We start from the raw sequence: 24,428 nt of genomic DNA on the forward strand, positions 1-24,428 counted from the left end.
AGTTTTTGAAACTTTGTCCATGTTTAGCATGGGAATCCAACTCTTTACCAGTGTAAAAAACTCAGTATGCATGAAATAGCATTTCACCCCCCCTTTAAACTTAAAGTGGGAAATTTTGATAATGTATTGATTGCACTTTTTCATACAGTTACATGCAAAAGCACCATAACAGTATCATAAACATCAACCATATTTCCAGTGAGCTTTATTCCAAGTCTACTTAAGTCATATGATAGCATTTGAGTTCTTTTCAAAGACAGTTTGACAGGGTTCATATATCAGTGATTCATTACTAAATTACTATAAATAAAAATTATTAACATCTTTCAGTAATTACAAACAGTTCAAACTGTCATGGAAAAGTCACGAAAATGCATTGATCAAAAAGTGTGAAGAATTATAGTACACAAATCAATTTGACCGCTTTTTTCTCTTCCTCACTGTTTGTGTTCCACATAAGAAAGTCATACAAGCTTGGAATGATATGAGGGCAAATACATGACAGAATGTTTTAATGGGGAGGAGCAAATGTGTAAGTATGTTGACTTTCAAGAAACTAATGTTGCTATTACAGACACGGTAGGCATATGCACAATACAACTTTTATTACAACCAAGTATTTTGAAAAACCTCAGTTTATTCATGTGCATTCAGTCACCTTGTACAGGAAGCAATATCTCCACTTACTGTAACTGCAAAGAAACTTCAAGACATAACATCCTTTGTTAATCAATGCTGTGAAAACAGTAATAACACTTTTTGTGTCGTTACGTTTATAGTCTAAATTAAGTTTTGTCAGAGGAGGTAATGTGAAAATAATATGCTTATACTCTGTTTTTTGCTCAGATTTTTTTTTTTTTTTTTTTGTGTGTGTGTGTGTGTGTGTGTGTGTGTGTGTGTGTGTGTGTGTGTGTGTGTGTGTGTGTATTTATGGTATTGTTAACACTGGGTTCTGACTACACAAACCCTGTGATGCTCTGCTATCTAGATTTGTTTACATTTGAGAAATCTCACTGAATCTGGCATATTGTGGTGTTCCACATGAAGACAATTATCACATTTATCACATCTCATTTTTACCCTCAAGTTTAGTGTTCATGTCTCTTTGTTCCCCCATTATACTTTCTCCTAACCATCAATTTTGTTTTTGTTTTTTAAGTTGGAGCTGATGTATCTGAGCTCAGGTGGAACACAAACAGATTAAGAGACATTTAATTCATGTGAGTGCAGTCTCTCTTGCTCTCTTTACCTCTCCTGTGCACCTCGTCTGTTCTTTTTTCCTCTGTCTCCCTGGACACATTGAAGAGTAATGGGAGCACACACTCCATTTGTTTCCATTTTTGCCTCATTAAAGCTCGTAGCTGTAAGCTTATCCTGATTACTCTGGGCAGATATCCCACAATGCTATGTGCAGGTCATATGTGTCCAGTCCCTCTGTAGGGATCTTTCGTATCATCAAATTAGCTTCATTGTGAGAGCAAATTAACTGACAGGGAAGACACTATACACACATTAAAGAAGACTACTCTTTTGATCTAACTAGTTTTCTAGATATACCACATAGGGTCAAATATACCTAAATGTGGGCTTTTCTATGATACATAGCCTCTTGAACCTCGAAATTGATGATACGAATTGTTTAGGCAACTAATAACAAATATACAGCATTGATTATGAAATAAAACCATTGACTGTCGATAGATTTATAATTTGAAAATACAGTATATCATAAATATCGTTCACACATTAACAAGTGTTTACTTTTTAAGAAATGAAAAATAGTGTGCAAAGTATTGGGTTTTAAAATTAATTTAGATGACACAAACATTAGCATTCAAAAGTTTGGGGTTTGTAAGATTTTTTTTAATATAATTTTAATGATAGTCTTTCAAACAGTAAAAAAAGCAATATTGTGAAATATTATGACCGTTTTAAATTATATATATACACACTACCGGTCAAAAGTTTTAGATCGGTAAGATTTTTAATGTTTTTAAAAGAAGTCTCTTCTGCTCACCAAGGCTGCATTTATTTGATTAAAAATACAAACAAAAACAGTCATATTGTGAAATATTATTACAATTTAAATAATCTGTTCTCTATGTGAATATATATTAAAGTGTAATTTATTCATGTGATCAAAGCTGAATTTTCAGCATCATTACTCCAGTCTTCAGTGTCACATGATCCTTCAGAAATCACTCTAATATGATGATTTGAGGATCAAGAAACATTTATGATTATTATCAGTGATGAAAACAGTTTTTTACAATTTTATTTCATGATGCTATGATGAATAGAAAGTTCAAAAGAACAGCTTTTATCTGAAATAGAAAGCTTTTGTAACATTAAACACTACCATTCAAAAGTTTGGAGACAGTAATAATTGTAATTTTATTTTTTGGGGAAATAAATCAAATAAATCAATACTTTTATTCATCAAGGATGAGTTAAACTGATCAAAAGTTACAGTAAAGACATTTATAATGTTAGAAAATATTTTATGTTAAATAAATGCTGTTCTTTTGAACTTTCTATTCATCAAAGAATTTTGAAAGAAAATTGTACACAACTGTTTTCAACATTGAAAATAATAATGAATGTTTTTTGAGCATCAAATCATCATATCAGAATGATTTCTGAAGGATCATGTGACACTGAAGACTGGAGTAATGATGCTGAAAATTCAGCTTTGATCACAGGAATAAATTACACTTTAAAATATATTAAAATAGAAAACAGTCATTTTAAATTGTCATAATATTTCACAATAATACTGTTTTGTTTTATTGTTTTTTATCAAATAAATGCAGCCTTGGTGAGCAGAAGAGACTTCTTTTAAAAACATAAAAAATCTTACCGATCTAAAACTTTTGACCAGTAGTGTGTATATATAATATTATTATTATTATTATTATTATTATTATTATTATTATTATTATTATTATTATTATTATTATTATTATATATAGATTTTTTTTTTCTCTTTTTTCTGTGATGTCAAAGTTGAATTTTCAGCAGCCATATCTCCTGTCTTTAGTGTCACATGGCACTTGATCTTTCAGAAATCATTCTGATATGCTGATTTGGTGCTCAAGAAACAGTTCTTATTATTTTGGAAAGCAGTTGTGCTGTTCAATATTACTGTGGATTCTTTGATGAATACAAAGTTCAAAAGAACAACATTTGAAATATATTTTTTGTTTGTAATAATGTAAAAGTGTTTTCTGTAATTTATGATTAATTTAAAGCATCCTTGCTGAATCAAAGTATTAATTTCTTTTAACTCTAACTGACCCTAAACTTTTGAACAGATGTATATGCAATAACTTTTACACTTCGGATTTTGAACTAATGAACGTGTTTGACAATGTTGTCATCTAATCTACATCTTTACAACCATGACTAAAACCATTCCAGCTTATCAGCGTAAGGAATGTATAACATTTAGATAACACTTCACTTCCCTGCATCTGGGCACCCTTTCCATCATCTACAGGTCACTGGTTTCAATGGATGATTGCTTCCTTGAGCTTTTTGACCTGTTAAAACTTGCAGGTTTGCTCTCCTTTCCAGACACCGTGTCAGGAGTAGTGTTGTGCAGAAAGACACATTTCTTCCTGGGCCTGTGAATGCTCCATCACCATACTACACATTTCAAACACTGCAACAGCTCAGCACACTGCATCAGCTAACCAAAAAGCTTTCAACAAAAGTGCCGTCTGGTACCACTCCAATCTTCACAATCCCAGAGAGGAGGAAAAGACATTGGAAAAGGAAAGTGCCATAGAAACTCTAAAGGAGATTTGAAGGGGGTTGTTCAATTCATTATGTTCTTAAAATGTCAGACAGGCACAGATTAGGCTCATGGGATCTAAACAAAAGCAGGTGGTCTCTGTTTTTCTGCGGGTATGTGCATATTGTCCTCACACACCTGCCTAAGCACTAATCAAGAGAGACTATGGGCCCTATTTTAACTATCTAAGCACATGGTCTAAAGCACAGGGCGCATGTTTACTTAGGGAGTGTCCAAACCAACTTTTGCTAGTTTAACGACGGAAAAAATGGTTGACGCGCCAGGCGCATGGTCTAAAAGGGTTGTCCCTATTCTCTTAATGAGTAATGGGTGTGTTTTGGGATTTACGTGCTTTAAACCAATCAGAGTCTCATCTCCCATTCCCTTTAAATGCCAGTTGCGCTCACGCCATGGCGGATTTACATGACGGAATTTGATAGTGGAAAGACCAAAGCCGTCTCCAGAGCGCAAATGGAACTGCTCACGCGCGAGGTAAAAGTGCGCAAGCAGACCATCTACGGGACAAGCCGGATTGCACCATGTCTTTATGTACACAATAATAATATTTTACGTTGTAATCCTTTTATTTAAAATATTTGGCATATTTGTGTGCTGCTGTGCGTCCTTGTGTGTTTAGTAAGCAGAGTGTACACGCGTTGTGCACCCGCCTATAGGCGCACATTACTAACGCGCTTTTTAAATAACAAAAAAAAAAATTGTTTCAGTTGGTCAATGGTGCAGTTTATTTCTGTTTCCTCAAAATAGCAACGTGCCAACAATGCGCCTGAACACACCTCGTTTTCACACCCATGGGCACACAAATGGGCGCAAATGCATTTGCTATTTAAACAACATGGCGCAGGACATGAAAATGATAATTGCGTCGGACAGAAACTAGCAAAAAACTCTTGCGTCGCGCTTGGCGCTGCATTGCGCTGCATTGCGCCGGGTGTAAGATAGGGCCTTATTTCTCCCTTATCATCTATTTCATAATAGAACCTTTAAACACAAATCCAGAATCATGCAAACCTAAATTGTTTTAAACAAATAGAGAGGATTGATTAAGCTTGAAGATACATTATGGGTTTTAAAATAACCACGGCAGAGCTACAGCCTGCCAAATGGATTTTCCAAGTGCACCAGAAGATTTTTAGGTCTTAATTCCCCCAATTAAGAGCACAAAGAAAAAGTGAGATGTTCTCTGACGCAGCTTATATCAAGACTGAGAAATAGAGAGGTGAAGCACAAAGGGGGAGAGTTTGTATGACCTTTGGCAGAGTCATAATGGCAGAGCGTTTTACTCAGGAGCAAATTTAAACTCAGAGCATCACATTGATGCTTACCAGAGTGTTTTCTCATCATCCACACACCAGAATAGAGCCATTAATTACAGACAAGGGAGCCAGAAAAGATTATAGCCTGGCATTGCCTAGCATAGACCTGGGCAGGATTCTAGACAAATAAATGCAAACACACATCTCAGAGAAACAGTTAAACACCTTTTGTGTAGGCAGCTCCAGTGAAGTCAGTACCTGGCACTCACTTTTCTCCCGATAACTTACAGACCAACAGCCAGCTGTCATGGGTATTTAGATCATACGTCACATACTCTTTGTCAGGGATGTCATACATTCTAAAATCATGTCACACATTATTTATGTTTTATTTTTTCCCTCTGAGGTCCACTTATATCTTTTTTTTTTTTTCACTTTTCCCCCCAGTGTATTCACAGTTTATCTTTGCGACAATCGGTACGATTTTTTTTAATAAGCCTCTTATGCTTTTCAAGGCTGCATTTATTATCTATTATGCATTTATTTAATCAATGAAATAATGTTACAATTTAAATTTATTCCTGTGATGGCAAAGCTGAATTTTAGTTGCAGCCGCTACTCCACTCTTCAGTGTCACATGATCCTTCAGAAATCATTCTAATATGCTATTTTGGTTCTCAAGAAACTTACTAATCCTAGACTTTTGAATGGTATATATATATGGTTAACTTTGACAGCCCTAAAAAAAATCTCTTGTTTTCCATAGACGCTGTAACGCTTCCTTGTGGCCCCCATTGAAATCCACAGATTACATTATGACTTGTGAAAGTTGCCATGTGTACTGTTCATATCTATTGTACTTGCTCAAGTTATGATTTTACACAGCCCTTGCTGTCATTATTAATAACCATCCACTGTATTTAAAAACTTGCTACTTAGTCAAATAAGTGTGTAGTAGAACACAGCTGGAATAAAAACCCACAGGATGTCAAACCCCTTAGGAGATGAGATGAGCGCCCATGTTCCAAGTCATCAATGGCGCTCTGGAATCAATTATTGCTGGAAGCTCTGCGAGTGGCTCATATTGCATTGCATTGGCCTTTTCAGTTGGTTGGAAAGGAAGTTGGGTGACATGTTAAGTTGTGCTTAATAATTCTGCTCTCCATCCAGAGTAGAGTTATTACATGAAGTAAAAAAATCGACTTGTTCTTTGATGAACACAAATCTTTGAATGTGTCCAGTTCGTTTAGCGGCATGCTACAAGACTATTGATCGGCATACGAGTCAATTCCTCGTGTTCTGGCTCAAAGCGATTGCTGAACTAGACATTTCTTCCATCATTCAGTCCATTACAGTAGGTCAGGGCTCAGCACTAATGCAAAATCACCAGCGTACACTTTCACCTGACACAGAGCAAGACTCAAGCCCCCTGATTTCACCATTTATAAACTTCCCTCCTTTTAAAAAAAATCCCTTTCTACTGTTAAGTACTGCACTGGTCTTTAAATATACATCACAGCATACAGGCACTTAACTCTAAGTACAAATCAAAGACCTGGCACTTGTCTTGTAATGCTGCAAAGAGTCCAGACTGTGACTTTAATCTCCTGTCATCCAGTTTCCTTTAGACTGAAGTTCGTCCTGTCAGACAAGCTCATACTAAACTCATAACTCTTACTAAAATGTCTGATCTCCTCCCTCTTCACTATCAAAGGACAAACGACAGTGCTTTTTTCCTGAGGGAAAATAATGGTTTCTTTTGATTATAATGGAGCCACACTAAAAACTCGCTACATCGCTGATATACAGGATAAATTGATAGAAAACAGTGAACTGATATGCATGTGCAGATTTCCACAGAATTGAAATGACCCTTATTCCCAGAGTTCTACCCTTGTGTGTGTGTGTGTGTGTGTGTGTGTGTGTGTGTGTGTGTGTGTGTGTGTGTGTGTGTGTGTGTGTGTGTGTGTGTGTGTGTGTGTGTGTGTGTGTGTGTGTGTGTGTGTGTGTGTTCATAGGATATTTTGGTTTATTTGATTATGCTTAACTAGAATGTGGTAATCTCAGCTTCATTTAACACATTTTACAGTGTTTAAATCCATTTCACCCAAATATTCAGCTGAGGAAATGCTTTAAAAAGCCTTTAGATTTTGTCTGGGCTGGCTGATAAGTAATGCAATAGCCACCGGCTCTTCAACAGAACTTGCAGGACATTGTGATTTAGTTTTCTTACTCCTTAAGGGTCCATTTAGCTGTTTCTTGAAGTAGCAGGCAAAAGCAAAGGGCACCCTCACTCAATCTGAGCTATGTGCAGTGATCCCTGCCATATGTTTCCACCTTTGAGAACAACTGCTTCCTTTCATCCAAAATCAGAGCAGTGCAGTCAGTCTTGTGCTGGATAGTTGGATCTCATTGTCTTTTATTGCTGCTTTTATTCTGTATTTATGGTCTCTCATAAGAGATTTGTGACCATGATTTAGTACAGGGTTTGTACAGGGTTTATGAAAAAACTCAATTCACTACCATTCAAAAGTTCAAAAGCAATTTATACTTTTATTCATCAAGGAGGCATTAAATTGGTCAAATGTTTTATAAAGACATTTAGAATGTTGAGAAAGAATTCTATTACTTACAAATAATAATAATGCTCCTTTAAACTTTCTATTCCTCAAATATCGTGGAATGAAATGTATCACAGTTTCCATAAAGTAGTGTAGTATAAGTAGTAGTATAACTGTTTTCAACATTGATAATAATAAGAAATGTTTCTTGAGCAGCAAATAAGCACATTAGAATGATTTCTGATGGATCATGTGACACGGAAGACCGGAGTAATGGCTGCTGAAATTGCAGTTATTTTAATTGTAATAATATATCACAATTTTACTCTTAATACTGTTTTTCATAAATGCAGACCTAGTGAGAATAAGAGGCTTCTTTTAAAAACAAATCTTAACAATCTCAAACTTTTGAACAGTAATGTGAAAATAAATAAAAGTAATGGAAAAATCAGTTTTAAATCAGAAATGTATAACATGAAAGGTCATATTTCATTGGATATATATTGCTCTTTTGTAGTGTTATTGTGTGATCCATCCTGTGTGATTCATGGGACAGCACATGGTACAAGCTAATAGATAATAATTATAGATGGTAAAGTGGGCTTGGAGGCTCAAAAAGCCAAATCACACGTGCAAAAAAAAAAAAGGAATGTGGAAGGTCATGGAAAAGTCATGGAAATTCATTGGTCATTAAGTGTTAGAACCTTGTTTGGCTTTTTACAGCACTTAATGTTGTAAAACTGTTCATTTCCTTATATATTGATGCATGGGTATAAGAATTAGGCCTACTGCAATTCAGTTTTTCCTCAGACTGTTAATTCTTTATTTATGTGTGTCTGGGTTTCATCACTAACACTCACACTGAAAGATTTCATCATCACATCTTCCCTAGCTATTGATTCACCCCTTCATTTATTATCAATGTCTTCTGTTTCTTTTCTTTTTTTCCTGCTCTAGCCCCCTCGCCATCTCTTCATCTCTCTCTGTCATAGTTTGAGCTGTATGAGTGATGGATGCAGTCATTCTCATTGTGCTGTGGTTTATAGTCCTGTAGATAACCCACCAGCATGTCCTGACTGACCTCCATAGTAATGGGTATTAATGAGAGGTCATAAAGCATATCTGGTCTGACCACAGTAAAGTATGCCGCCAAATGCCTGACAAACCCAGACGAGCGACTGTTTCAGAGTATACATCCTCTCACTTCCCATGCAGCTCCATTAATTATGTGCCATGAATTCATGAAGATGATGGAACGAATTTTATGGAAAGCGCTTGTGCATCTATACATTCATTTGAATGTGCCACTATATGAACTTAAAAAAGGGAAGTAAGATGAATCTGTGTGTACTCAGTCTGATTCAAATGCAATCATACTGTAGCAGGCTCACTTTCTAAAATGTTCCTTTGTTGCTTCTATGATTGTTAGACATTAATTTAGTTAAACTTTCATCAGCCAATCACAATTAAACAATAATGTCAGATTATGCTTGGATTACAAATTTGCACGATCATATGCACCCTAGATTTATGTTTCTAGTATTTTAGAGAAAAAAAAAAAAAAAACTGTGGTATTGGTGCATGGTGATGGTTTTGTGGCTTAAATCATGAACATCACTAATCCAGCTAATCAAAGAGTGTTTTCAACAAACCAGCCTTGCTGTGCTCTATGAAACACTCAGACAATGTGATTAAAATGTTGGCTTAATGTTGAGGAAGCACACACTGGTGTCTCCAAATAATTACAGGGGAAGTTATCTGGCAGTTATTGGCTCTGGAACCCCTGTGAAGTCATTAGGTAATCTCATTAGGTAATAATGACCTCATTGGCTTGTTCCTTTACCTCCCAACTGGTGTAAGCGAGCAATCTGGGAATAAATAAAATCAGGATGTTGTGCGTATCTGCATTGTTTTCAGTTCTCTCCTCCCATCCATTTCTGTTATACTTTAGTTTTTTAAGTAGGATACCAAATATTCAAACTCCAGCAACAGTGACAGTGAATGAAACACCAGCAGTTTTTAGCGTTCAAAGAAGGAACAAAATGCAGGAGAGTAACTTGTTGGTGTGTTTGATGTGAAAAAAATATCTTTGCATCATTGCTGTTTCTTTGAGGGCAGAGAGACAGATTCTCTAGAGACCCTACATCTCCTCCAATTAGATATGAGAGAAGTGAAGTGCACCTTCTTTCTTTCTTTCTTTCTTTCTTTCTTTCTTTCTTTCTTGATCATACTGAAATTTCAGGATGGCCAGTATGATAAGCCAATAATTACGTTCATGTTATGTCCGATAAATGACCAGTGTTACTACTACAGTGTTACTAAATCTGTACTACCCTAACTATTGTTAATTAAAAAAAAAAAAAAACATTATAAAAAATAAATAGTGGTGTACAGTTGGCATCACAATGTTATAATGTACAGTATGAAAGTTAGTCTCTACCAGCCTCTGTGTCGCTCTCTAGGTCTGTTTCTCTTTGCCTACATCTCTGCCAAATCTGACTGTTTTTGCTGTGTGATCCTCAACTTTACCTGCCAGAATTGGGAGTGCAGTAGTCATCCATCTTCAGGGCATACTTTGGCACTGTGAATGTTAAATTAAAAATGTATAGCCAACAGAACTAGGTCATATGCACTTTAAGTGTCGAAGACAGCGCTTAGAAAATGAGCATCATCAATCAAACCTGTGAGTCTGCAATGCTTTGTGAATTCAGCAACACTACAGCCCAATTATAAAGGTTGATAGACTGGAGACAATGTTTGTTTTTCGGCAAAATGTAAACTTTTCAACTGTAACCACCAACTGTGTAGATTAAACGTTTGCTATTATGTCGCATTATGTTAATCACTTTGTTATCTTTAAGCTCTTGTTCCTGTCTTCTAGAACAATTCAGCTCAAATACTATCCTTAACTTTGTCTCTGAAATACATTTTAGGTATTTTATGTTGATGTTGTTTTTAGTTTTTATATTCAACCATCTCTTGTAAGTTTAGATCAAATGATTCCTGCTTTGAGAGTTATTTTTTTTCAGGTGTCTGAAAATCCCTTTAGATGAATGAATCCCTGTCGTAACCTCTCAAACTAAATGAAAGCTGTAGTTTTCAGCGTTTAGAACAGACTGTTCATTTCCTCTGCATGGCTCCTATGATTGGCAGCTGACATTCTGAGTAATGATAAGGATGGCAAAGAGAAATATCATATCACTGAGATAATAATAGACCAGGGACTCTAAAAAGCTGGGGAGAGAACAAGCGAGATTACATTCTCTGATGACTTTTGCACCGCTGAGCGCACCCAACTACAAGTGTCTCATATAGTTATTTAAAGTGGTGGGACACTGATTTAAATATAGTATGTATAACTGTCAACTTATATAAAATGGATATTCATAACTTTTTTATTTTGTTTCATTTGCGAAAATGAGATTTTGGCCTAATAAATAGAAAGTGGGGATGCATAGAACTACATATTTTCATAATCAACTAGTCATGGGTTGTCTGAAGGACTAGTTGAGTTCACTGTCTTAGCCTTGGATAATTGGGCTGATTTATGGTCCACAACACATAGGAAAAATGTGTGCGTTAATGAGCAACTAGATGGTCTGCATCTGAATGTAACCAAATGCTTGAGGTCCTGAGATGTGCTTTTAAAGTCGGCATGAAAAAAAAAAAAAAAAAAAAACGTTTTTTTGTCTTATTGTAAACGATTCCTCAATGCTTTCCTTATTTTCATATATTTGACCTCGTGAATTTTAATCAAAATGTAGAAACTTGATCTTCCGGTGACTTCTCCAATCATTTTGATTCTCTCACTGCTCAAACTCTGCTCGTCTTTACAATCACCGCAAGCTTTTATTCAGATCTGCCTGCATCCAATCAACAACCATTGGGTTGAACCAAGTTCACACCCTACATTTTTTTCCTTTTTCGATAATCTGTTTTACTTAGATCTATCAATATGGAAGAAACTACTTCTGTTCATTGCGACTTTAAAAGTTTTACTATTTTTAACTTGACACAGCTTCCTAACACAAAACTCAATGTGTGAGACATTGAAAAAACAGAATGAGACCCAATGCAGTGTCCAATTTAAATCTAAAACAACGACTAGAAAAACTATTAATTTGGCCATGCTGACCCATCGCTAATAGAAAGCACACTTTTCTTTTGATAAGTTGTTTAAGACCATCTAGTTGCTTTATTAAATCCAGATAAGACAGAGGTAATACTTATCGGTTCAAAAAACCGCCCACAAAACCTCTTACAATACAACTTTAACATAGTAGGGTGTCCTGTAACTTTATCCTCTACAGTAAAAGACCTGGGTGTTATATTAGATTGTAACTTGTCTTTTGAAAATCATATTTCATATGTTACAAAAACAGCATTTTTTCACCTTAGAAATATTGCTAAATTACGTAACATGCTATCTGTTTCTGATGCAGAAAAGCTAGTTCATGCATTCATGACCTCGAGACTAGATTACTGTAATGCTTTATTAGCTGGTTGTCCTGCATCCTCAATAAACAAGCTACAGTTAGTCCAAAATGCCGCCGCTAGAGTTCTTACTAGATCAAGAAAGTTTGACCATATAACACCAATTTTATCATCACTACATTGGTTACCTATAAAGTTCCGTATTAATTACAAGGTGTTGCTACTGACTTATAAAGCCCTAAACGGCTTAGCTCCAGTTTATTTAACGGATCTTCTATCGCCCTATAATCCATCGCGCTCTTTAAGATCACTAAATTCGAGGCTTCTGGTTATACCTAGGATATCCAGATCCACCAAAGGAGGGAGAGCATTTTCACATTTAGCACCAAAACTCTGGAATAGCCTTCCTGATACTGTTCGTTGCTCAGATTCGCTCTCCCAGTTTAAAACTAGATTAAAGACGCATCTCTTCAGCCAGGCATTCATATAATATTTTAATCTTACAGTTAAATCCGGTCTCTACTTCATAAACGCCAGAGGAGAACTGGCCCCCGACTGAGCCTGGGTTCTCCCAAGGTTTTTTTTCTCCATTAGGTCACCTAATGGAGTTTTTCGGTTCCTTGCCACTATTGCCTTTGGCTTGCTCAGTTGGGGATGCTTAAATTGATTAATCGATTCACCAGTGCTATTGATCTGCATTACCAAACGTGGATGTTTTACACCAGAAACAAACACTGATGTACTATTTTATTTAATACTGTGAAACTGCTTTGATACAATCTGTATTGTGAAAAGCGCTATATAAATAAAGTTGACTTGACTTGACTTGACTTAAACTGAGTTCATAGAGCAATAACACTTAAGTGAGATGATGTGAGAATGCACATTAAAACGTGCCATTTGTTGCATCTCACAGCCACATTTTGCTCTCTCATTACAAAAGCCCCTGGGTCTGCTAAACAGCTCTCTGTATTTTTGTTTGTGAATGTGACCAGAAAGAAACAGTACTTGTATGATTTTGAAGTGCAGCAGACACAGATGACTGCCAGTTTAAATAGCCACACTGATACTCCACTCCCTGTGGTTTTCCGCATTAGTTCAGAGCAATCTCTAATTTTTCCGGTCCTTTATGAGCAGTTCAGTAGGTGGGCGCCTTTTGAACATGACTGCCGTTTAAGTATTTTCCCTCCCACATCGTTCCTTCTCTCTTAGAGGATTCACACACGAGTAGAGCTGCCTGACAGGCTCTGATGCGATGTCTCTTCACTTAAGCGTGACCTTCGACTCATAGTCAGTAGGCGCAGTGATAAAGAGTGCAGTGATGACTGTGACGTCTGTCAGATGTCATAGGACTAGAGCTGTCTGATGCTTCACAAGTCTCAATAGTAGTTTTAGCTGTCATTTTAAGGGCGCTTGGTAAGCCGCACAGCCCTCTGAGTTTCAGAGCAGATGGCCTCTATCAGTGCTGCCAGTTTTGATGCAACAAGTACTGGCCAATCAGAGCCAAGCACTGCTGCTTTAGCCTGATTGCACTGTGGAGGTTTATATACTACACTTTAAGCCTCTGGCAATAGATGCACTTTCACCGTATTTTCACCATTCTGTCTCACTTTGGTGAGTTGATCGATTCCAAATTAAATGGAAAGTTATTCACAGTCATGAAAGCATTGGGTTTGGACCTAAAAAACTTTTATATCACAAGCTGCCCAAACTTACTATCGGTCCAATGACGGTTTTCCAATAATACGGGTGAAGGTCTTTGTGCGTTACTGTCTTTCCTTTTACACAACACAACAAGATTAAATGAAATACATTTTCTCATATGTATTACCTCATTATTTCATCTGACTCCATAAATGAAAAAGGTTTTAATGATATCTGGGCATCATTAAAAGTGAGTGAATGTTTGATTATTCTTTTGAACTCTTTAAAGCTGCAGTCCGCATTTTTTCCTCTTTCCCCAAGTACACTCGCCATCTCTGTTCGAAATCTGCAATTGCAGTTTTTCGCGGAATTATCAACTTTACGTGCATTGTGCCCCGGCATGGCACAGCGCGGATGAATCCAATGTTTTGAGGAGAATGAGCGGCTGTCAATCACCACGCCGGTGTGGATACTTTTATTCGCAATCACAGATTCTACTTTTTGGAAGTATGACCAACATAAGAATTATCACCGGAAAATGTCGTCTGAACAAGTAAGTAACATCCACTTTTGTTCTGACCAACAAAGGGGAAAAAATCATTGCAGTAAATCGTGCCGATTAAATCTAACGATTGCTTATCATATCACGTCAAACCATGCAAATTATACTTTGTTCTCAAATTGTTAATGTTAACAACATCAGCATTGCGTGACTACATTTAATGCCCTTCCGATATTTATCCGCATGGCCCGGTTGCAGTCTCTTTTTTTCTCCGAAGTCTTTCGTGTTTTACTACGGGTGAATCTCCAGTTGTCACTGGTGATTGTCGTTTGAACCTTTCTGGATCCGCCATCAAATTGATAAGTTTATATCAAGTGCTGTGAGAAAAGGCTATAAATCTCCACCTCCAACATCCTCACACGCAATATAGCCTACTAGCTGAGACACCTTCTTTATCTGTACAGATGTGACGTAAAGACACAAAGACATGGTTGAATTTCCAGCGGAAATCCACCAGTACCACTGGAATTAAAAACATTATTACAAGCTTACCATTTTGAATCGAGCTAAGGCAAACAGATAGTTTTGAACACTGGCTGGTTATGTACCTGCTCAAAAATGTATTTTGGATCTTTAACCCAAAAAAGCTACGGACTGCAGCTTTAAGTATGTTTTACCCCGTTCAGATTAGGAAACTATGTCGCTCAGAGGTCCTCACGTTTTTTGTTTTTAACACGGGTTTCACGATCACAATCCCGTCAGTTTTGATCATCAATCAGAGGTAATTGCTATATACCCGAGATAGGTCACATTCACGTTTACACAATCAAATATACTTTGGTATAGCACCCATGGAATTGCATACACTTGAATTTAATTTAAACGTTTACTTCAGTAGAGGTATGGCCACTATTACATATATAAGTTGACCAACATTACTTCTCTCATAATAGCTTTGGATTGGCCATGCCGTGGTTTCCCACGTACACTTATCTAAAGTAACATCAAATTAAAACAGAGGTAAGACACACCCAAATTTAGATTGGTCAAGCAGCATTTGCTGTTCTAAACGGATATTCACTTCTTGTCTTTGCAAACCAAGTACACTTGAATTGATGCCAAATATTAGTCGTCACTAATCTGAAGCAAAACTTGCGGGAACATACAAATCCGTTTAATCTACTTGGGAAAACAATTGCAGAGTCAGTCAGAATAAAATCAAATGTAACAATTTATTATGTCATGTAAATGTATCATGCCAATTTTATAATCAGTTCAAAGATAATAAATACAAAACATCAAATGCTCTGGAATAAAGAGAAAAGATGTGAACCTGACATTAGAAAATACATGATGCTGAGAGTCTCAGCCACTCTCAGCATCACGGGCCAATTTGAGCAACAAATCGCCATGAGACTTCTTCAGCATCTCCCTAAATACTCAGATCAAGAAGAAACCTCTTTTCAAATTTAAACATGAGTTCACAGTGGGAATTTACATTAATCACCTTCCCAGACTTACTTGCGTCTCAAATGGTGATGCTAACTTCACGAGAGAGTTCAAATGTTAATTTCCAGAAAGGTCCTTTGTCTTCTCGGGGAGTGGTCGTTCCTCAGCCAGACTGCCCGGCATTTTATAATTTCTCAAGTCTTACAGTAATGATGTTGTTTTTGGCCATGTTTATCAAGACCTGCAGCTAAGCTCCTGCAAACTGCATGCCCTGCTTCATTGTGCTGTAGATGGTCCTCACTCTCTTTCTGATGCCATTGTGGGACCTTTAAGTTGAGCTCATTAAAATTTGACAAAAAATATTGAAATATAATCTTAAATACAATATATGTTCACATTTAATGTATGAAACCAATGAAAAAACATGAAAATCCATATATGTTGAAAAGTGTTTAGGTTAATGTTTTGTTTTAATATATTTCTAAATTAAACTTTTATTATTGAATTACCACTGTATGAAATGTGCTATACAATCTTGCCTTGCCTAGTGTGAAGGACCTCCATTAATAAATAAATAAACACTAAATAAACTATAAATAAACATTCAAAAGTTTGGGGTCAGTAATTAAAAATAAATAAAAAAAAGTTATACTTTTATTCGTAAATGTTACTTTTTACACTTTATTCATCGGGGGGGGGGGTTATCTAAGTTTCGGCAAAAATATTAAGCAGCACAAACATTTTTAACATTGATAAGACAACATTGATGAGACAATTGTGTTTCTTGAGCACAAAATCAGCCTATCAGATTGATTTCTGAAGGATCATGTGACACTGAAGATTGGAGTAATGGCTGATGAAAATTTCACTTTGCTATCACTGGAATAAATTACATTTTAAAATATATTAAAATAGAAATTGTAATAATATTTCAAAATATTACTGTTTTTATTAAAAAAATACTTCATACAGCCCCAAGTACTTTTTGAACTTGATCAGTTTTTTCTTATATTGACCACAAATTCTAAACTATTTTCTGTTTAAACAATGAATGAAAAATGCATTACTTTCTCTATATTCTTTTTCAAACAAGAACAGTATTGTCTTATTTGTACATGGTCAAAGGGAACTTGTTTGGGCTATGATTCAGCAACATTCTGTTTGCATGCTCTATTTCATCACGTCCAATCATGGGAAATAGATCACAGCTCTACTATCTCTTGCATCCATGCAAATACAGCAGCAGGTCTAATGATTCTCACTAGTATAACTTCCCCTGAAACGGAGGTCTCTTAGTGTGCTGGTACTCTGGGGCTAGAACAGTATATCTCTTTGACAGGCTGGGGGGGGGGGACTGTGCATATTAATGCCTCACAGATCATGTTTGTGTACAGGGCCAGGATCGAGCAGGCAGTCTGGGCCATGAATCCTCATCATTCGAGAGTTCTAGCAGGATGGTGAAGCTAAAGCTGGAGGGAGTGGGTATGTGTGTGAGGGATGTTAACTTCTCAAACAACCTCCCATTTTGGTGGGAGTGGAGATATCTGCCATATTAAAAATAAAATGGGTACTGCTCATAAGTCCTTCAGGCTAATCACATAGCCAAGGCATCAATTGCTAGTTTACTCAGAATTACTCAAACTGTTACTAATACTAAGTATCATATTTTCTAAGCCAACATAATCTTGTCAACACCGGTTTCCTTACCAAACCCACCATTACCCTAGGATTTAACCAATCACTGCCGAAACCCTATGCACCCCGAAGAAATATCTTAGAGGAATGTCCTTCTCCGAGAGCATGCCACCTTGATCTAAAGAGTGAGGAGAGACAGAAACAAGGGCTTCAGGGATCAATTACAAAGGTCTTGAGTTATACTGTAGGACGGCTACTGTTTCATTTACGGTTATTACACTGGAGGATTGTTTGCAGAAACAGAGAGTTTATTAAGCACTACAAAGAACCAAAAGACAGGAGAAAACGAGGGTCTTCTTTCCAACCATGTGGCTTCTCTGGTTCACTGATGGTAAACAAGGAAAAAGCTCTTGTACTGAGTACCAGTGGTGAGAATATTTTTAATGTTTAATGTAGAGTTATTGGGATTAGGATTTTGGACCAATGAGATTTTGCTGTGGGTGAGGCTACCGAACACAACGCTAGGAATAGAAATCAAGCCATCAACAAAATTACCTGTTACTCATAGCTTTTATTGCATGATGTTTCAGTTGTATTTATTTTATTATATGCTTTTGTATTTATTTTATTCATAAGGTGTTCATAAGGACTGCACGGGGCTTTGGCAGAGCCCCTATATAGCTGCCTAATTACAAAACATTATCAATCACAGTCCTTGCCTTATATTATCAAACATCTCCAGTGAGGATGAACACATTGAAAGAAAACCTGGACACACACCAGCAGTGTCATTCGAAGTATTTGTTAATGTTTCCCATCCTTTTAGTCTTATTAAAATGTCTTTGTTTTCAGTCACTGGACTGCAGAGAAAGCAAATGATGAGACAATTATAGAAACAATCACCTGAAAGGCACATAAAAAGTTACAGTGAGAGACTAACACACACACACAGTGCACACACTCAAGAGGACATCAGGTTCTAATCACGGTGGTGTTTTAATCAAATCCACGACCTCTCCGCTAATCGCTGGTGACATTACAGTTCCAGATAAAGTGGGAGAGGAGCGTGCTGGCCTCCCCTCCTCGTTTCACTGTACGTTTCCCATTAACCCTCAGGTGAGGCTTTTATTAGGATTTAATCAGGCCTCTGTTTTCTGATCCTGGAGAGAAAGTATGTTAAAACAGCAGAGACGAGAGAGAGAATTAAAAGAGTGACTACAGTGCCTTTGCTCTCATTTTATTGAATTGGAATGTGTATGTTCTCTGTATTGCTACACACTGGCAAAACAAGTTAATTGTTTTCATTTATATTTTGGAGCTTTTTGCCTTTTTATATCCATCCTGCCATTCTATCTATCTGAGAAATGAACCCATGTCCTTGGTGTTGCTAGAGCCTTACACTTTGCAGGTTGAGCTGCTACAGGAACACAAACCTGTGAGATAATGTGAGCTTCACCGTCTAAAGAACACACATTCTATCTGCTGCACTAAGGCTCCAATTTATTGTTTAATGTAAATCAATATAAATAAATAAAAAATCTGAAAAAAAAAAAACTTTACTTACCCACAGTTGGATCACTATTGTACTGGCTCAAGGAAAGAACAGATGATAACAGAGGTCCAAATAAAACACAAGAAGCAGATCTGTAAATACTCAGGTTTGCTAATAGCATTCAAGGTCATTATTCAGACTGATTCTCCTGCAAACTGAAAATTAGAGCCAAAAGAGGAAGGAAATAGGAGACACTAATCAATTTTAGGCTTTATCAGAGATGAGAGACAGTAGGGGAGGGGGTTCGTGCTCTACCTACCAGGCAAGATGTCCAGTGTGTGTGAGGTGTAGGGTGAATGTGTGATTTCGAGATGCACTGATCGACTAAGCAGGGACCGGAATCGGAAAATGTTTCTCATGATCAGCCCGGACCGGTGACTGGCCCGTCAGTCTCGCGTCTTTCCAATTCCGTGCTGGTCCGTTTTGTGTCCAGCGGTACAGGCAAAAACACCAGCTGCGCGTTCTCGCTATCTTCTCTCCGGTAGTAGCAGTACGGAGCCCAGGAAGTCACCTGTGGGGAAAAAAAAAACAATCCGTGGCAACGGTTTTGCAATCCGTCCACTCAGTTTATAAACCGTACTCACGAATTCTCAAACTGTTCCCTCGGTTTAATAAATCGTGCCCACGGATTAATAAACCGTACCCACGAGTTTCTAATCCGCGCTCTCAGATTTGTAAACCTTGCCTTCAGTTTTTGCAATCTGTACCCACAAATTCATAAACCGTGCCCACGCTTTCGCAATCCGTTCCCACGGGTTTGTAATCTGTACTCACGGATTTGTGGCTCACTCTCATTTTAGAAGAACACGTTGTTAACGAATCTTATTGTATATTGTTTTATTGAATATTAAGGGGAATGCATCAAATTGTCTTAACTGCGTCTGCATGCTTAAAGTGATTCTCAATTGTAGCGGGTATGGGTGGAATATAGGCTACTATTTAATAGGCCTATGAATGACGTGCATCAAAATCTTTTGTTTATTTGTGATAATCTTAGCACTTTATTATTATTCTCTAACCTGTATTATGACTGATATTTGACGAATTGCTTTGTTCAGTTTTTTTGTAAGTTTTGGACAAAAGCGTCTTCTAAATATGTAGCCTAAAATGTAATAATAATTATTATTATTATTATTATTATTGAGTTAATAACTATAAATGAGTTCACTTAAGACAGTAATATTTTTATCATAAAATAATTTATGAATGTTTTATTTTTAAGCAAAAATTATGCAAAAAATTTAGGCCTATTTTATCCAAAACTGTAAAAGGTTAGGACGGTTATAGCCTATAATAATAAAGCATTGATAAATTATTTGATGACAAACATATTACTGTATTACTAAGTGAACTCGTTTATAGTTCATTTATAACTCAAATAATAATAATAATAATTATTATTATTATAATTATTATTATTATTATTACATTTTAGGCTACATATTTAGAAGACGCTTTTGTCCAAAATTTACAAAAAAGGAACAAAGCAATTCGTCAAATATCAGTCATAATACAGGTTAGAAAATAATAATAAAGTGCTACGATTATCACAAATAAACAAAAGATTTTGATGCACATCATTCATAGGCCTATTAAATAGTAGCCTATATTCCACCCATACCCGCTACAATTGAGAATCACTTTAAACATGCAGAAGCAGTTAAGACAATTTGATGTATTCCACTTATTACACAATAAAACAATATACAATAAGATTCGTTAACAACGTGTTCTTCTAAAATGAGAATCCGTGAGTACAGATTACAAACCCGTGGGAACGGATTGTGAATTTGTGGGTACAGATTGCAAAACTGAAGACACAGTTTACAAATCTGAGAGCGCGGATTAGAAACTCGTGGGTACGGTTTATTAATCCGTGGGCACAATTTGTTAAACCGAGGGAACAGTTTGAGAATTCGTGAGTACGGTTTTTAAACTGAGCGGACGGATTGCAAAACCGCCGCCACGGATTGTTTTTTTTTCTCCCACATGCAGGTGACTTCCCGGGCTCCGTACTACGACGGTGAATTGACACACACCCGCCTCCTCTCATTTGCGCGTCTCATTCGCTCCGGTTAAATAGTGCTTGTATTGAGCATCATTTTACTAATTCCCGCAGATTTAGTAAAAAAAAGTTTAAATTGCTATTACAGTTGGGTTTAAACCTTGTATTATATAGCAATTCTTCACACAATTACCAACTAACTGCAAGTAAATATGTTTTATTTACCCGTCATAGCCCCTTTTTACTTTAATGTGGTGCTTGACGAGTGTAAATGTTAGACACTGGTTATATGGATTGTGTGTCTGTGTGTGTTCCTAAAACCCCAGTAAAGTGATGGGGACACTATACTGTAACAAGCACCGTCCTTCGGATGAGACGTTAAACCGAGGTCCTGACTCTCTGTGGTCATTAAAAAACCCTTGGCACTTCTCGTAAAGAGTAGGGGTGTAACCCCGGTGTCGTGGCTAAATTCCATCCCATAGCCCTTGCCAGTCATGCCTCCTAATAATCACCCTTCCATTGAATTGGCTCTATCACTCTCTCACCTCTCCACCTATAGCTGGTGTGTAGTGAGCGCACTGGCGCCGTTGTACTGTGGCTGCCGTCGCATCATCCAAGTGGATGCTGTGCACTGGTGGTGGTTGAGGAGAGATCCCCTGACTGGATTGTAAAGCGCTTTGGGTGTACAGTAGTACATATGAAAGCGCTATATAAATGCCTCATTCATTCATTCATTCATTCATTCATGTGTGATTTGGTCAGTCTCTTCTGTGTGACATCTGGTTCTAAGGGTTCATACAAGAGGTGAAAGATGCAGACAGCTGTAGAGGATTGTTTCAACCCGAAGCCCTTTGTGCCAAGCCACAGAATAGGTATTTTATTCTTGTCAGCCTCAGGGCATCGGATCAGAAGGGCACATCGCACACACACACACACACAAACACTCACACACACACACACAGAGAATGGCTTTTTTTTTTGATGATGACATCTGACAGTAGTGTAACTCGGCAGAGATGGGGTTTTTTTTGGCTTTGAGTGTCTGTGTGAAAGTTTGTGTGCATGTCTGATGCTCTGACTGAGAACATCACACTGTTTATGAATAGGTGAGATTGCATTCCACTTTTTCTTCCACACAAAGATAAGCACCCACTCTCAGAGAGCAAAACAGAGAGACAGAGACTTTTCTGTGCTGAAGGGCTTGAATGGGCAGATGTTGTCTGGGCAGATAGACGTTAAGTGTGTGTGTGTGTGTGTGTGTGTGTGTGTGTGTGTGTGTGTGTGTGTGTGTGTGTGTGTGTGTGTGTGTGTGTGTGTGTTTGTGTGTATATGTGTGGACATGTTTTTCTACACCGGTGGGGACTTAAACCTGAATGCACACAGACTCATGGGGACTCGTGTCACTGTGGGGACCTAAATTGAGGTCCCCATGGGTACAAAAGCTTATGTGTGTGTGTGTGTGTGTGTGTGTGTGTGTGTGTGTGTGTGTGTGTGTGTGTGTGTGTGTGTGTGTGTGTGTGTGTGTGTGTGTGTGTGTGTGTGTGTTGAATTACAGTCCAGACCGCTAACAGATGGAGTGGAGCGGTGTTGTTTTACAGTGTTCTATGGAAGGTCAAGGGGTCATTGTGCATCTCATAATGATACACTATTGTAAAAAAAATATATATATATATATATATATATTGATAAATGCTCAATTAACATTTCTTGTTGCTTTATATTAACAGTTTTGCTGCTTTATATTTTAGTTGAAACCTTGATGCAGTTTTTTTTTCAGGATTATTTGATGAATAGAAAGTTCATAAGAACAGCATTTAAAAATATATATATATATCTCTTGTAACATTATAAATGTCTTTAATGCATCCTTGCTGATTGTTAATTTCTTCTTTTTTTTTTTTCTTTTTTTTTTGATGACCTCAAACTTTTTAATTATTTTGTTGTGCTATTGACTTCCGCACAGACTGACATTAATTTGTTATAGAGACAGTCACTGATCTAAGTTATCTACTTATTATTGTGCATCATTATCAGAAGCGTACCGCAAAACTGTTACCAATCAATTTTACTTTTCCAATTTCTGAGTGAAGCAGGATATTCAACAAGAAAAAATCCAGGACAGGAATTGATTAGATCATGAAAAGCTACATGCCACAAGAAGTCAGGTATTGGAAGGGGTTAAAAGGGTAAATAGGGATTTATGACATTATTTAAGGCATTTCAGAGGCAGAACTTTGGATACGTTTTGATAAAATATTACTACATTTTGCTTTGCATTGTGTACAATTTGAAGCCTCCTTTTCACTATGTCCAACAAATACAGACTGGATGTCATTAATTTCGAATGGAGAGATTTTAATGGAGTTCTTGCGTATGGGAATTTTTTAGGTCACATGTGACCCAATGTGATGCATTATAATCTAAACTATGAGCGTGAGGTGAGAATTACTAATTATTATTTCTGTAAAATGGGCAGAAATAATAATTTTTACATAATTTACAATGATTAGCCCTAGAAAACCTACTGTGCTTTTCTTTCAGATGTAGGCCTATTTGTTTTGTGTGGATATATTCATACATTCATTATTCATTGATTTTACATAAGCGAAGGTAAACAGCTGCTAAACAAAAAAATTAAAAAAATCTGTGCGACTGCCACTAGGGGGCGAAATGCGACAATCGTATTGTACGCTAATGTTGGAGATTGTGGGAAAGTGGCTTAAGCCATTTCATACACTTGTTAGCCTTGGTCTGATCCAACATGACTTACATGAGCAAATGACATCACCTCCTGCTGCTAGAGGCTCTGTGGATACAGTCTCCTCCTGGGCTCCCTTAAAGACAGCCATCTTATTAGCACTGGCCTTACACACACATGCACATGTACGCTCCACCCTCGCTCTAATACAACCCATCTCTTGTTTTTAATTGGCTCTCATTATATACAAAACTGCTGCTGTAGCTCAGCAAGTCTCCAGAAATGTTAGTTAATGGTGGAATGTGCTAGAATGCCAGCAATTAGCCGCAGCTGACAGGCGAGAGAAGAGCCGTGCTGGCCGCTTTGATGACTCCCCTGTTCGGCCAAGATGACTGTTTGTTTAGGCTGCAGGGATCCAGAGGGACGAGCACTGTTTCATTTAACATAAAAAAAAACAGCCTAAAACAAAAAACAGGTTCCTTATAAACAGCCTCTGTGTTTTGGCAGACCTGCAGAAATAGGGATGATTAATTCACATGCCTGACAGTGCCGTGGGGTATTCAAATGAAAGATTTTTTTTTATTTTTTTTTGTGGAGCAGGGGTTTCAGAGCTGTGGATAGTATCAGACTGTTTGTTTTTCATTGTCTGTTTGTTCTGCTTTCTTTTATATTTATTTTATGGAATCTATTTTTTTTTTTTTTTTACTTTTAAAAGTTTACATATATTTGTCATTATTTATTTATTTTTACAGATTTAAAGATGATGTAAGCTCAGCTGCTGATTATGCTCATTTCAACCACACACCCTCTCTGCAAAACCCCACCTCAAAAGACTTGCAAAATGATTGACAGAAAGAGTGTCTGCAATTGGCTATTGA

The 24,428-nt window shown here is 37.0% G+C and overlaps 1 protein-coding gene across 2 annotated transcripts in view; it reads left to right on the plus strand.

Annotated features, from left to right (window-relative positions):
* The window catches only part of gfra1a (gdnf family receptor alpha 1a), an 84,011-nt gene that overhangs the window by 42,821 nt on the left and 16,762 nt on the right, over positions 1–24,428 (plus strand). The window lies entirely within an intron of this gene.

The sequence above is a fragment of the Scardinius erythrophthalmus genome, assembly GCF_964197995.2.
Source record: "Scardinius erythrophthalmus genome assembly, chromosome: 21".
NCBI lineage: Eukaryota > Metazoa > Chordata > Actinopteri > Cypriniformes > Leuciscidae > Scardinius > Scardinius erythrophthalmus.